Here is a 16,148-nt window from a genome sequence, read left to right on the forward strand (position 1 = left end):
TTTGTCTGATATAAGGATTGCCACCCCAGCTTTCTTTTGGTGTCCATTAGCATGGTAAATGGTTTTCCACCCCCTCACTTTCAATCTGGGGGTGTCTTTGTGTCTAAAATGAGTCTCTTGCAGAGAGCATATTGATGGGTCTTGTTTTTTAATCCAATCTGATAGCCTGTGTCTTTTGATTGGGGCATTTAGCCCATTTACATTCAGGGTAACTATTGAAAGGTATGAATTTAGTGCCATTGTATTGCCTGTAAGGTGACTGTTACTGTATGTTGTCTGTGTTCCTTTCTGATCTTTGCTGCTTTTAGGCTCTCTCTTTGCTTAGAGGACCCCTTTCAATATTTCTTGGAGGGCTGGTTTCGTGTTTGCAAATTCCTTTAGTTTTTGTTTGTTCTGGAAGCTTTTTATCTCTCCCTCTATTTTCAATGACAGCCTAGCTGGATATAGTATTCTTGGCTGCATATTTTTCTCGTTTAATGCTCTGAAGATATCTTGCCATTCCTTTCTGGCCTGCCAGGTCTCTGTGGATAGGTCTGTTGCCAGTCTAATATTTCTACCATTGTAGGTTACATATCTCTTCTCCAGAGCTGCTTTCAGGATTTTCTCTTTGTCTCTGAGACTCGTAAGTTTTACTATTAGATGTCGGGGTGTTGACCTATTTTTATTGATTTTGAGAGGAGTTCTCTGTGCCTCCTGGATTTTGATGCCTGTTTCCTTCCTCACATTAGGGAAGTTCTCTGCTATTATTTGCTCCAATATATCTTCTGCCCCTCTCTCTCTTTCTTCTTCTTCTGGGATCCCAATTATTCTAATGTTGTTTCCTCTTATCGTATCACTTATCTCTCGAATTCTGCCCTCGTGATCCTGTAGTTGTTTCTCCCTCTTTTTCTCAGCCTCTTTATTTTCCATCATTTGGTCTTCTATAGCACTGATTCTCTCTTCTGCCTCATTTATCCTAGCAGTTAGTGCCCCCATTTTTTATTGCACCTCATCAATAGCCTTTTTGATTTCGACTTGGTTAGATTTTAGTTCTTTTATTTCTCCAGAAAGGGTTTCTCTAATAACTTCCACGCTTTTTTCAAGCCCAGCTAGTATCTTTAAAGTCATGATTCTGAACTCTAGGTCCGACATCGTACTAATGTCCGTATTGAGTAGGTCCCTGGCGGACTGTACTACCTCTTGTTCTTTTTGCTGTGGTGATTTTTTTCGTCTTGTCATTTTGTCCAGAGGAGAATAGATGAATGAGAGAACAAAATGCTAACAGGTTTACAATGTCCCCAGCAAATATACTGCATACAAATCAGAAAAGACCTGAAACCAGGGGAAAAGAAAGGGAAAGAAAGAAAAAAGAAAGAGAAAAAAAAAGATAAAAACAAAAACAGAACAATACAAAAAAAGCAGAATGTGATCAAATATGATCAGGCTAGTGCATAGATCAGTGCCACACACTAGATTTTGGACGTATTTTGGTCTGTTAGAAAAAAGTGCCTCCTAAAATTTTAAAGGAAGAAAGACATATATATACAAAATAAGGGTTGATACATTGAAGGGATAGAAGATGACTGTAAAGATGAAAATTATAAAAGATTTTATAAAAGGATTTGATAAGATAAGAAGTTGTTTGAAAAAAGAAAGAAGATTAAAAAAAAAAAAAAGAAAAAAGGGAGAGAATGTGATCAGGCAGGAGACTAGAACAGAGCCATACACTAGTGATTTAGGGTATATTTTTATCTGTTAGAAGAAACTGTATCTCAAAATTTTAAAGAGAGAGCAACTTATATATATATGCCAAAAATAAGGGTAACTACTATGAAGGGCTAAAATATGACTCTAAAAATGAAAAATAGAAAATGTTTTTTTTTTTAAAGAGTGATAAGATGTTGGTTGAAAAAGTGAAAAAGAAAAAAAAACAGTTAACAAAAATTAACTTTGATGAACTAATGAATCATGGTAAAAAAAAAAAAAAGCCATGAATTCTATGTGCAGTATTCCCCTAGCGCTGGAGTTCTCCCGTTCTCCTTGTTCGGTAAACTTGGTCTTGGCTTGCTGGCTGTTCGTGCTGATATCCTGGGGGAGGGGCCTGTTGCTGTGGTTTGCAAATGTCTTTGCCGGAGCCTGAATTGTCCCGCCCTTGTCAGTCTGTGCTAAGCAAGCTGCTCGGGTTTGATCTCAGGAGATTTTGTTCCCTGCAAGCTCTCCGTACAGCCTTGGAGGACCAGGGCAAAAATGGTGGTCTCCCAACCTCCACCCGGAGAAGCTGAGAACTCGGGGCCCCGCTCCTCAGTGCGCCCCCAGAGAAAAGCAGTCACTTCCGTGTCCCTGGTCTCCGGCCGCTCTCCGTGCTCACCCGGCCTGTGATCGAGCGTCGCTATCTCTGGCACCCGACCCCGTGTGGAGTCTCCAAACCCAGCAGATCCCTGCGGTGTGCTCCCGCACCACTCCTCCCAGGGGAGAGAGGGGAGTCTCCCCGGATCTGCCGCTTGTTGGGTCCCTGCTGGAGGAGCAGTGGCCCGACTGGGCCGCGGATCACAGTTTATGGCCACCCCGAGCTGAGAGCCCGCGCCTCAGCTCCATCTCTGCAGCCGGCTTCCCCGCTCCGATACCTGGGAGCTCTGGCGCACTCAGGCTCCCCCGGTCCTTCTGTGACCCCAAGGGTCCTGAGACCACACTGTCCCGGGAGGATTCCACCTCCAGCTTAGCCACTGCAGCGACGTCCCTCAGCGGAGCCGACTTCTAAAAGTTCCGATTTTGTGCTCCGGGGCTCTATCACTTGCCAGAAGCGGCCGGCGGAGGCCCCGCCCCCGCCGTCTATCCTTCCGAATATCGCCTCGGATTCACTTCTCCGCACGTCCTACTTTGTCCTACCTTCCAGTAAGTGGTCGCTTCTCTGTTCAGAGAGTTGTTGCTACTCTCTTCTTCGATCTCCTGTTGAGTTCGTAGGTGTTCAGAATGGTTTGATCCCTATTCAGCTGAATTCCTGAGACCAGACGAAATCTAGGTCTCCTACTCCTCCGCCATCTTGCTCCGCCCCCCTCTTTTTTTCTTTTTTAAATTGAATCCTTTAAATCATATGAGACGAAAACATGTCATAGAATTGTAATTATTGTGGTGTCATTTGCATCACCATTCTGAAAGCAGTGTCAGTGTTTCCAATGCGTATCAATCCTTTTACAGGTTTATCGCTGTCATAAAATACCCTAGGGAAGGAAATGTGCCACCTACATGGTTTTTTTTTTTTTTTTTTTTGGTTCACCTGCTTCATGGCATAATTAATATAGCTACTTTTGCTTTTACTCAATCTTCATCATCAAAAAATCGAAATATCAAACACAAAGCCTTTGTCTGGCACCTGGCATTCTATTCCATTTTATGGAAACAGGAAAAACAAGTTCAAGGGTAGGTGCATACCTATTACTTGCCCATAAAAAAGACAAGTGAGACCCCCCCCACCCAAAAAAAAAGTGACAGACGTGCAAAATGCTGTGTGAAAACCACCAGCTCTTTCCCTTCATGACTTCATGCACTGGAACGAAAGACAGGCTATTTATCAAGAATAGTAAATATTCTACGGGTACATGTGGTGAGCTGGTTTCATTTTCTCCTCATCAAGCTAAGAGAACCGTTTCATGAATCCTACACTCACCTCATGTCCTAGAAAGACCTCAGAACTTCATATTGCTCTTTGTTATCTAAAAACGTTAAGTGCCTACCTGGATTGTACAGACAGACCTTTAATATGAATGATTTATGATTTTGATGCCTGAGAGTGAAGTACAGCAGGGGTTCTGGAAGAAGATCTAACTCAGCTCTGTGAGTAAGTGCTAAACTACTCAGAAGTCCAGTTTCCTTATTTCTAAAATGTGAATAACGATAAGGCTTTAATTTTTCTCTATTTGATTTAAATGTTAAGGTAACATCTGCATATGATACAGAGAAAAAAATTCAAGTAATACATAAGGATACACAAAAGGGGCAAATGTATCTCTCCTACCTACCTGATTCCTACTCGCACCATTTCCCACCCTCCCTACTCCATCTGCCACAGCCAGGCTCCTATGAGTCCCTGCAGAGTCTTTGCTATGTGTGTATGTACACATGTGTGAGTAGATGGATACATGCATATGCATATATTCTTTCTTTTTGTTCCAGACAATTTTTACAGAATATCACTGCATTTTAATTTGTAATTACACTTTCCTCATTCCAAAGATTCCTTTTCTTCTTTATATTTCATCCTTCTTGCCCACATATGCAAACAAGTTCTAATGTATTTCTTTAATGTCAGAGATCTTTTATGTGGGATAGGGTTCATGTCAGGCAATAAATAACTTTCTGGGACCACATCCCTCAAAAATCAAAACAGTGCTCACATACTGATTCCCTCTGACAAAGGGAGGCTCTGTGCACCTCAATAACACTTGAAAAAGACTGTATAATGACTGTAAATATGAACACATAATATTTTGACTGTGACATTCTGAGGTAGCTCTTTTGATGGTAGCTGTTTTGACTACCAATTTTTAATCTTTGCATGCTGATAATTTTGCTCAATTTTTCACACATGCCAATGTAACATTTTTTCCTCTACAAGACTTTTTTTACTGACTATTTTTTGTTAACCGTCACTGTGTCTTTCCAACAACAACCAATTCTCCAATTCTCTGAAACCAACTGGGTGTCCTACAATTCATTTCAATTCTGACACTAACTAGAGTCAGCACACATCCCATAGATTCAGAGCGCAGTCCCACAAGACTGGCCCCGCTTCAGATATCAGCTGCAAATGGGATCCCCAGGCTGCTCACACTTCTGCCCAACTGAAGACAAATTCGGGGAGTTCACACATTCCCCCATTCCTCACCTCTGGGTTCGATAATTTGCTGGAATGATTCATAAAAACCAGAAAAGCACTATGCTTCTATTATATTTTTATTCGGAAGGATACAATCCAGGAACAGCCAAATGGAAGAGATGCATAGAGAAGGTATGGGGGAAATAAGATGCAGAGTTTCTATACTCTCTCTGGATATCCCACCCTCCTAGCATATCAGTGTGTTCACCAATCCACAAACTCTCTGAAGCTCATTATTCAAGTTGTTCAAGGGTTTGTTTGTTTGTTTTTTAAAGATTTTATTTCAGAGAGAGAGAGAGCAAATGCATGCACACAAGTCGGGGGGGGAGCAGAAGAGGGAGAGGGAGAAGCAGGCTCCCCGCCGAGCAGAGAGCCAGACGTGGGGCTCGATCCCAGGACTCTGGAATCATGACCTGAGCCGAAGGCAGATGCTTAATGGACTGAGCCACCCAGGTGCCCCTTTTCAAGGGTTTTTATCAAAGTTTCATTACACATTACATAGGCATGACTGATGAACTCATTGTCCATTGGTATATCTGACCACCTTGCTAAACATAGTATTATGATGTTACTAATTGATTTCTTTGTTTTTCTTGGTAGATCGCACACCCTATCCAACTAGCTTTTTCTCCTTCTTGCCAAATTTATACACATTCATTTCCCTCCTCATTTTATTGTATTAGCTAGAACTTTTTTTAATTAATTAATTTTGTTGTTGTTGTAGTGTTCCATGATCCACTGTTTGAATGAATACACTTTCATCAGTTAGAATGCCACAGAGGTTTCTTTTCCGGTCCTGAACCACCTAGCATATATGGATACTAGGTTAAAACCCCCTTCGGATAAACAGACTTACACTAATTGATTTCTCAATTATATACATTTAGAAACACAAACACAGAAGCACAGTTTAACAATTAAACGGAAGGTTGCAAACTCAAATCTCTACACAGACCAGCAAAATATCATACGTAAGTGCTCTATTCAGTACATGTCCCTCTTTAATACCCATCACAGGCTAACCCACCCCCCCACCCCCCTCCCCTCCCGAACCCTCAGTTTGTTTCTCAGAGTCCATAGTCTCTCATGGTTTGTCTCCCCCTCCGATTTCCCACCCTTCATTTTTCCCTTCCTACTATCTTCTTTTTTTTTTTAACATATAATGTATTATTTGTTTCAGAGGTACAGATCTGTGATTCATCAGGCTTACACAATTCACAGAACTTATTAAGTTAGAATGCCACAGAGGTTTCTTTTCTGGTCCTGAACCACCTAGCATATATGGATACTAGATTAAAACCTCCTTTGGATAAACAGACTTACACTAATTGATTTCTTAATTATATACATTTAGAAACACAAATACAGAAGCAGAGTTTAACAGTTAAACGCAAGGTTGCAAGCTCAAATCTGTACACAGACCAGCAAAATATCATACATAAGTGAAGCAACCTATGTAACGTATGTATGTGTATACAGTGAGCAAGTGGGAGGCACACTAGCAAAGAAACCCACCAGCCAACTGAAGGAAGCAGCCTCTCCTCAGGTCCAGCCAATTACTGCCTGCAGAAATGGGAGCACAGTGCTACCAGATCTGACAGATATTTAATGACTTTTAAAGATCTGGCTCAAACAAAAAAAAGGAAAAGAAAAGAAAGAGGAAAAAGAAGGAAAGAAAGAAAAGAAAGAAAGAAAGAAAGAAAAAGAAATTAAGAAGAAAAAGAAAGAAAGAAAGAGAAAGAAAGAAAGAAAGAAAGAAAGAAAGAAAGAAAGAAGAAAGAAAGAAAGAAAGAAAGAAAGAAAGAAAGAAAGAAAGAAAGAAAGAAAGAAAGAAAGAAAGAAAGAAAGAAAGAAAGAAAGAAAAGAGAGAAAAAGAAAAGAAAGAAAATAAAATAAAATGAAAAGCCACTCTCTGGGACTTGTTCGTGACTTGAACTAGACAATGAATCATAGGATTAACATATGTGCACACATCAGAAAAATCTCCCTCTTTTCTTTCTCCAGTCAGAAGGAAAGAAAAAAAAAGTTTTTCCTATGAACTCCCACCAATAGACCAGCAGGGAGCTTTGAAGAGACCCCAAAACTGGCAGACTCCTTTAAAAATTAGAGCATGATTGAAAATGTAAGAAAGCAGAGGTGATTCTGAAAGACAATGAGATCACTGAAAAGTACTTGCTAATCAGATTTTTATGTATAGTGATAAAAATGAAAAATGAAAATCTCAAATTTCCTCTAGATTTCACGACTCGCCAAATAAACCTAGTCTTGACAGTGAATCATTATTTTTGGCCTCAAATGAAAACTATAATTCTCTAGATTAAAAAGCACAAGGTTAGAAAGCAGAAAACATGAGACATTTTTGAAAAATGCAAGCAAATGTACTAAATAACTCTTAGTTGACCTAAGTTCCATATCCTCTATAACAACGATAAAAAAAAAAATTGATTGCACACACTCTCTTGAGACCTACCTTCTGCTTTTACTGTATGGAATTACTATGACACCCTTGCTTCCCTTGGGCATACCTGCTTGAGGGAAGGCCATCAAAGAGAGCTGCTAACAAAAGCAGTGGCAGCAAAAGGCGGAAAAGAAATCTAAGGCTTTGGACATCCACATACATACATCATACACCCACACATACACAGGGATATCACTGGTGCTCTGACTTCCGCATGTCCTCTCCCACTCCATAGCAGAATCCCAAATGGCTCATCTATTCATTTGAGAGCCCTTTTGCTTTTCCTGCTGCAATCTCGAGTATTGCTTTATTATCCATCATCGTTAATTCGGCATGTGTCTTTGGCAGATTCTATGGCCCACTCAGCTTGTTTTGGACATTGATTGAATAGCACTGTGAGAAATGCTACAGTAAAGGTAGAACCTTTAATATCACATCAGGACTGTCTCTTCTGTCTCTGTGGGTATGTGCCCTACCAACGCTGCTGAGAATCTCACTCAAGGTATCTCTCAATTTTTAACCTAGAAGTAATACTTATCCCAACTCAACAGTTGCAGGTGAATTAGTGAGGGTATTTGAGGCTGCAGTGGCAAATTGGCCCGACATGGAATGCCTCAAAGGAACAGAAATTTCTCATTTATGTGGTAGGTCAAGGTGGCTCAGGGTGATTCAAATCGGTGGGAGCAATCTGCTCCCCTCAGCCGTTCAGGGCACCAGGCTGGTAATGACTTTGTCATCTCTGACACATGTCTTCTAAAGTCTGCAAAAAAATGGGAAAAGTATGGAAGGACATGTGTGGGAGACTTTTATGCCCGGCCTAGATATGACAAACATCACTTCTGATCATATTCCATTCACTATAAGTCAGTCATTTGGCTATACCAAACTGGAAGGGCAACTGGAAAATGAGTTCTAGCTGAGTGCTGGGCAAGAGAGGGAACATATTTTGGTAAATACTTAGCTGTGTCCACCACAGACGGGAAGAAATAGCATCTAGATCAATTGCCTCTGGGGAACTTGTAAAAAAATAGACCCTCTTTCTCTATAGTTTTTTTTTTTTCCATTTCAAAACTTTATGTAGTACTCATCCCACAGATTAGAGGACCAAGTAGCTGTGTTTGAATATGAGCCACATAGTTTATGTATTAAAGCAATTAGGTATGTAAAAACCGTCTGCTTTCCCCTGCCGCCCATGCCCCAGATACATGCCTGCTACATTCAAAGCATGGGTAATCCCGAAGACACTGGCCTCACAGTCTCTGCCCTTTAGGACTGTGCAATTGAGTTTCCAGAAGAGAGAAGACTTATAATCATAAACACAATCAAAGTGATATCACACTACACTATTAGATACCCTTTCAGTGTAAGAACAGGAAGAGCAAAATCCTCCCCCCAGGAATTTCCTGATTCGTTGCCTTATGCACACAGCATGCACGGAGTGTCTTCGGGATAAAGAGGAAATATTGTTGAAGGTTGATTATATTTTAATCAGAAGACCAATTTATTAACTCTGTAACCAGAGATTTTTTATTTAAAAAATCTCATGCCTAGAAAGCTTGGCAGTGTGCTGGCTTATTTTGTGTCTTCTAGGTCTCTCTTTCTGCATATTGGGGGTATAAAACACTTATTAAATTGTATTTCATTTTCCCTTCTGTCTTCCTTCATAAAACAATGAAATCAAAGGTGAGAATTACTGTCGTTAGAGAAAGAACTATGATGAGTGCAGGGAAATGTGACTCGCTAACAACTATTTAATCAAAGCTTTTCCAAGATCCCCTGTAGTTTTAAAAGATATTCTTCCAAGTTTTGCTGTATTGACATGCAGTACAAAATTCTGCATTAAAACCACGAATTCTCCAAATTCAATAAAAGGAAATGTAAAAAGATATTTTCTTCAAATGCCTCCAGCTGACCATCTGCCCTAATCACATACCGGCCTCAAAATTGTTTTCTACTGACAATAATAGGATCTATAAAGAGTATTACTGTGGAGTGATTTGAGAGCGCGTGGTGCCTTGTGACCCTCACCTCCACTAAGCTGAGCCTGCCTGGACGGGAATAGAGAGACGCGGGCAGAGGCCAAAGATCCGGGGATGGGCCGGCTCTGAACTGCCAAGGAATGTTGTTCAGATATCTCTGAGAGGCAAAGGATAGCTGATTAGCTGCTGGCCTCCTGCCCTTGGAGGGCAACCTCACGCAGCAAAGAGGGGGCACAATTATTGCAATAATTCAGCCAAGTGGGAGTTATAAAAAGAGGTTGGTTCTAGCTGCTGCTCTGAGTCCTTACTGTGCCATCCCCGTGACCATGCGCAGCACCTGTGGGAATTGGGCACCAGGGTCAGCCAGAGCTAGAGGGAAACAGAAGCCCGGGAATGGGGTTGGGGGGCCAAGGAGGCTCCAATCAATCAGGATGGGTCTAGACTCCTGTCTTGCTAAGGAAACTACTCCGGAGCAGGCTCAGCCCCTTGCACATTTCAGATCCATTGAGTCTGAGTGACGGGTCAGGAAACACAGGAGGCAGCCTGGTGAGGTGGGGAGAACATGGACCCTGGCATGGAAAGATTTAGGTTCATAACATAGATCTGCGTCTTACCATCCATGCCCCTGAGAAATACCGACTAAATCACTTCCATGAGCCCTAGTTCCTTCATCTGTGAGGGAAGAATTACAACAACATGTACCATTCAGGACTGCCTCATGGAGTGACTGAGATGTCTCTAAAAGGGCTTTGAAAACAGCTAAGTATTACAGATATTGTTGAGTGATATTAAAGAATACAAAAGCAATTCCATACAGACATCCTGATATCAGGGCCCTATTTCTTTAAGAAGAATTGGGCATTCACCAAACAATTTGAGGAAAATGGGCAAGCAGACAGAAAAGGTAAAATTACATGATAATGACATGAATGCTTCTCATTTACTTAAGTGCATATGCACATTACATACACAAAGTTTTCAACTGATCCTTACAACTGTGGGACAGAGCTGTTAGTCTCCATCCCCCAACTGTGACACATTTATTGTACCATGCCCTGTTACATGCTTTATGTGTTGTGAGGATCATGATATTCTTACAGGTAAACAATGAGGTAGATACTAGTATTCTTTTCATTTTAGAGACAGGGAAACTGAGGCACGGAGCAGCTAAGAAACATGCCAGGTTAGACAGGTAGTTAGTGCTTCCAGGTAAGTTAAGAATCCAAGGAAATGGCCTCCACAGTGCTACGCCACCACTGTGTGCAGGAGCTGAGGTTCAAAGACCAAAAGGACCTTCCAAGACGACTCAGTTAGTAAGTAAATAAGCAAGGGAAGATTCCACACTAAGACATGGGTCTTTTGACCTTTGGTCCAGCAATCAAAGACCACATGTTGCAGATAATCATTTAGCTCTATTTCTCCTCAATTACACATTTTTAAATAAAAAGGAATTGATTAGAGGAGTTAAACATTTACAGTTACACATACTTACTTGGATAATTTAGGCCCTAAATCTGAAAATCATAGAAAGACCTACATTATATTTGAAAACCCCACTGACTAAAAATTTGTAGACACTCCCTCGTCTTCCACATTCCTCCTCATTATTGACTGTTCCCCAATCCTGGAATCTGCGTGTCGCAGGCATTTGTGTATATAACAAATTTTGTCATAAGCCAAAATCCCTGTAGCTTTTCGTCCTTTGTTGGCTTCCGTCCTGGCTAGTCTCTTCTCATCTTCTTGAGCAAATTCCTAAACAAATGCACAGCTCAGCTCTGGTTTCACTTGGACTTAAGAACACTTTGTTTTCTTCACAGGAGAAGACTTCAGCTAATCCCAGAAAAGGCCTCAGTTCCACCATGGACTAGTTCTCTGAGTTCTCAGGGCTGTTACATCATTTCATTTCGTCTGCCAAAGGCCGAGAAAAGAGAACACAAGGGCCACCCATCCCTCAGGCACAGAAGATTAATGTCTGTCAGAAGTCAATCTCTCAGTCGCTCCTCCAGTGAGTCCCCAAGTTGCTATTTCTTCCTGACAGGGGAAAAGTTCCTGCTTCACTACCAGGAAGAAACAGATTTGCAAGTTGGGAGGAAGCATGTCCCAGAAAGAGCAAACAGTCTTAGTAATCCATCAGAAATGATACCCACTCACAGAGGTGCTGAACGAAGCAAGAGAAATGCTCTATGGGAAGGGTTCTTGACAGTTCTGGTCTAAATAAATTGTTCTTAAATAAGGGGGCCAGGATTGATTTGAATTTTGAGATTCAAATGATTTTGAGACCTCGGGTATGTCATTTAACTTTACTGATCCTCAATTTCATCGAGTAGTTTGGTTCAAAACCGTTAACAAACATCTACTGAGGGTTAGTGTTAATTCACCAAATACTCATTAAGTACCTATCATAAGCAAGACTCGTGTTTGTTCCTGGAAATACAGCAGTGAATAAATTGGCCACCATCTCTGCTCCAATAGAGATTATGGTCTAGAGCTAGGCAATTTATAAAAAGGTGAGGGGAAATGCCTGATGATAAGATGCCTTTCAGAATTCAGTGGAACAGGGTAAGTAAAGCATGTGTCATACAGTAGGCACTCAATATACAATATAGTCACTGTGTCAAATCTTTAGAAATGTGCATATATAAAAATTGAATCAATTACAATAGCTTCAATAGGGTCTTACTGAAAAGTTTAGCCTGTTCTTAGACAGGAACCCTCTTTATTTAAGGGGATTAGAACCCTTTTCATTGAAAGTGTAATATGAAAACCATATCCGAATTAAGCATATTCATGTTTGTAAATATGGGGCACTTAATTTTTTCATCATTCTCTCCATTTTCCATTTTGCATACATTTAGTACTTTTTGAAATCTGACAAGAGGCTTGGGCTTTCCCAGAGGGAAGAAACTACAAAGGCTGAAACCAATAATATCCCAGCAGCTAACGTGGGCTGCAATGACTACACAATGGCTTTTCTGAAATGGCCCTGCAGGACTCATTCAGTAATGGCCTAGTTGGGCTAGACCCTCTCAGCTAAAGGCCAGGCCTCATCGAGCAAAAATGAAAAAGGAAATTGAGGCAATTTTTCAGGTGATTTAGGGGGAAAGCATTTTCATCTCAATTCTCGAGGTACAATGATCGGCAAAAATCTCCGCCCTGGCAGTGGAGACCTGGCCATTGTGGAGCCAGGGCTGAGTCAGTCATTCGGGAAGTGAGGGCTTTGGGCAGAAGGGAGATAATCAGAAGGAAAGCACATTCCTGTGGAGCATAAGATCTGGATGGCCGCTCTATCCACTGCACTGATTTGTCTTCCACGTGCAAGTGACCAAACCAACAGCCCAGTTTTGCTCTTAGAACATGTTTAATTATATTAATTCATATGGAATTTTTCTGGTAGTTATTGTCTTCCCTTTAAATGCAACCTAGAGGGACGCCTGGGTTGCTCAGTCAGTTAAGTAAGGGTCTGACTTCGGCTCAGGTCATGATCTCAGGGTCCTGGGATTAGTATCACCCCCCCATGTCAGGGTCCCTTTAAGGGATCCCTGATCAGAGGGGAGTCTGTTTCTTCCTCTCCTCTGCTGCTCCCCAACCCCCCGCTCCTGCTCTCTCTGTCTCTCTCTCTCAAATAAATAAATAAAATCTTAAAAAAATAAAATTAAATGCAGCCTAGAATTTATTTCTGAACCCAAAGGACAATGAGCATGAAAAGTCAGAGAGGTAGGCAAATAGCTGCACAGCAACCATAATAAAAACTCTACAGAAAAACAGCATCCTCCCTGGGCTGCCAACCAAAATTGCATCAGACAATTTTGAAGGCACTGAGAACTTGTTTTCATTAGTCTTCCCTAACTGTGTTTCTCTGGCAGGATGTTTACTTCCTGCTCAGACGGAGAAATTGTACCAATGCATTAAAAAATAGATAAATAATCCTCCCACCCCACCCCCACATACTTGGTAACTGCTTCTTCACCATAATGTCTGGCCTCCAGGAATAATTTTGGCAAGCTGAGCTCTGGCAGCAAAGGGAGAGTATGGTTATAATGTCCACTATCATGGCTCTGCCTTTTCTGGGCTATAACACTCAGTTACTTCAGATAAATCACAATGGATTATACGTTAACCAATGAGGAACACGTTGTACAGGGAAAAGTGTGACTTTAAAGATAAAAAAGGATTCTAAGAAATTGACTCTGTCACTCACTGTGTGATTTTTGGTGAAATACCCAACCCCTCTGAACTTGTTTCCTTATCTAACCATGGATATCAATGGGTATTAATTTATTAACTTAAGTAAAGCCCAATCACAGGGCTTGGATGAAAACAAGTATGTAGTATGTGTACCTTCCCTCACACCTCATACAAACATCTTTTTCTCTCTTCTCTTTTCTAGGGTTCAATGTGTGGACCAGAGCCCAAAATGTAGATCCAATATCCTGATGCTGAAGCAGAATTTGGTACAAGGCAGCTCTAACTCAGACTTCACCCTAATTGAATTAAACTGAAGTTGATTTATCTTAGCAGGTGGTCTCTTGAGAGAGGTGAAATAAGCCAAAAACTATAGACTGAAGCTCCAGATGCTGTATCAGATATAGTTTCCCTCAGCTGCTACTCACTTCCTCTCCACTTCCAAATAGTCCAACAGTATCGAAGCCGAAGTCTGAAACAGCTGCTTTGCTTTTCGTTTCTCAACTTAATTTTAGAATCCTTGGTCAAATAACTATTAAGCAGTAGGAACAATTTTGTGCAATGGATGACATTTTGCTTATTTGTTTTGATATTATGTTCATCATAAAATCAATTTATGCATATGAAGGAATTAAAACAATACAAGAAATCGAGTGGTAAAAAATGAAAGCTTTCTATACTCCTGTGCCCTTCCCCTTCTCCCCAAACTTCGGACCACACACACAGTGGATTTGGAGGCTGACTTCTGGATGGAGGAGGTGACATATTGAATTGAGTGGATTCTATTCCTCTGGAAGACAACTTCACCATTCACAACACTCGTCGGGAGATGGTTGTAATGGAAAGTCATCTCTGATCTTTATATTGGCTGTGGCTACCTTGAGGGGCTCTGACAGCCACTCTGTAACTGCCATACAAACCTTACAAATATGCCCTTTAGTTATGTTGAAGTCAAATTTGGTACTCCATAGAAAATATCAAAGTATTTTTATTACTAAACATTAGTGGACAAGATCTTTCCAGTTCCTAAATTTCTCATGGTTCTTTTGAGAGTTATCACAAAAAAAAATAATAGCAATGACTTTTTGAACCCACACAATATTACTCAATTCACTGAAACAATAAAATCAAACAGGCTCCCAGCCCTTTATAGAGGCTGAACAAATAACTGAGGTATTAAAAGAAATTGCTTCAATTCTGTATCTATTACATACACACAATGCATACAAAGAAATTCCTGCAATGGTCTTCCTATGGATTTTTCTGTCTTCATTGGGCCACCCCAGTTGACTCCATCTTGTTCATGAAATATCTCCCTAAAGCAAAATTGTAAAGATGAAAAAGTTTCTACTCAAAGACCATCATGAGAGACTATGGACTCTGAGAAACAAAACTGAGGGTTCTAGAGGGGAGGGGGGTGGGGGGATGGGTTAGCCTGGTGATGGGTATTAAAGAGGGCATGTACTGCACAGAGCACTGGGTGTTATACGCAAACAATGAATCACTACATCAAAAACTAATGATGTAATGTATGGTGATTAACATTAACATAATAAAAAAAACCCATCATTGGTTTGGGTGCTCATTCATTTTGTAAGTGGTGGGGATCACTCAAAGGAAAGTTCAAAGGCCTGTCATCCAAGGCTCTTTTTAGCCTAAGCCAATGTATATTTCCAGATTCTTCTTCCCCAATCACTCACATGGCATGGACTTGTAGGCACAAAGTGGACTGCTTCTACAACATTCTCCCACCATCTTTGCCTCCACGTCTGGACTGTGATGACTTATTTTATATACTAGGAATGCTCTTTTTTCTGTGCCTGAGGTATCATATTTATCTGTATCAGAAATAAAAGTATTTTCCAGAACAATAATAAAGACAAAACGACTGTAGCCACTCCTGCTGTAAACGATGGTGTGGGAATAATGAGGGGTGGTACAGTAGCATTGACAACATCCATATTCAAAGACAGTCCTACCAAAGCATTTGAGCTGGCCTAGATTAAGAAAAACAAAACAAACAAACAAACAAACAAAAATCACTGCCATTTCAAGGCTCTGTGCTGCTGAAATAGTCCTAGAAGAGAAGCCTCTGGTTTCATAATGTACTTTATGATCTCTGTGCACCTAAAGTCACTTGGAATTTGGTTTGGGTAGGATGACAGACGTTTCTATGTATAAGGCTTGTAGCCTTTTGTTATCTTCTGAGAGGCAGCCAAAATACAATAGAGAGAGAAGTTTCATAAGATAACCAGGGGCTGAAGAGAGATTCTCCATGAGAAAGACCTGGTCATGGAACACAGCTGAAGGACTTTTAATTACAGGGCTTTCTAATACTTACTGTTACATCATTTACAGTATTACATGTAAATTCACCCACCTCCAATTTCTCACCATTTTAGCAAAGTTTATCTACCCCCTACCCCTGTGCCTGTGGAACCTCAGAGGATGAGAGAAGAATAGAAGGAAAAGTGTGCCCAGCAGAAGAAAATGTTATAGAAAAGAAAGACACATCATCTGCAGTAGGGACTCAGAGCCAGGGTGGCTGGAAGAAAATTAAGAACCCTTGAATCCTGGGAGTTAATGGAAAGGACGTCAAGGTTCCCCTGACATATGTAATGGATATGAAACCAGTTTGAGTAAAATCTTAAAGACACAGTAACCCCAGAAAGCTAAA

This window comes from Callorhinus ursinus, unplaced genomic scaffold, assembly GCF_003265705.2.
Source record: "Callorhinus ursinus isolate GAN/ISIS: 27379988/994484 unplaced genomic scaffold, GSC_fseal_2.0 scaffold7, whole genome shotgun sequence".
Taxonomy (NCBI): domain Eukaryota; kingdom Metazoa; phylum Chordata; class Mammalia; order Carnivora; family Otariidae; genus Callorhinus; species Callorhinus ursinus.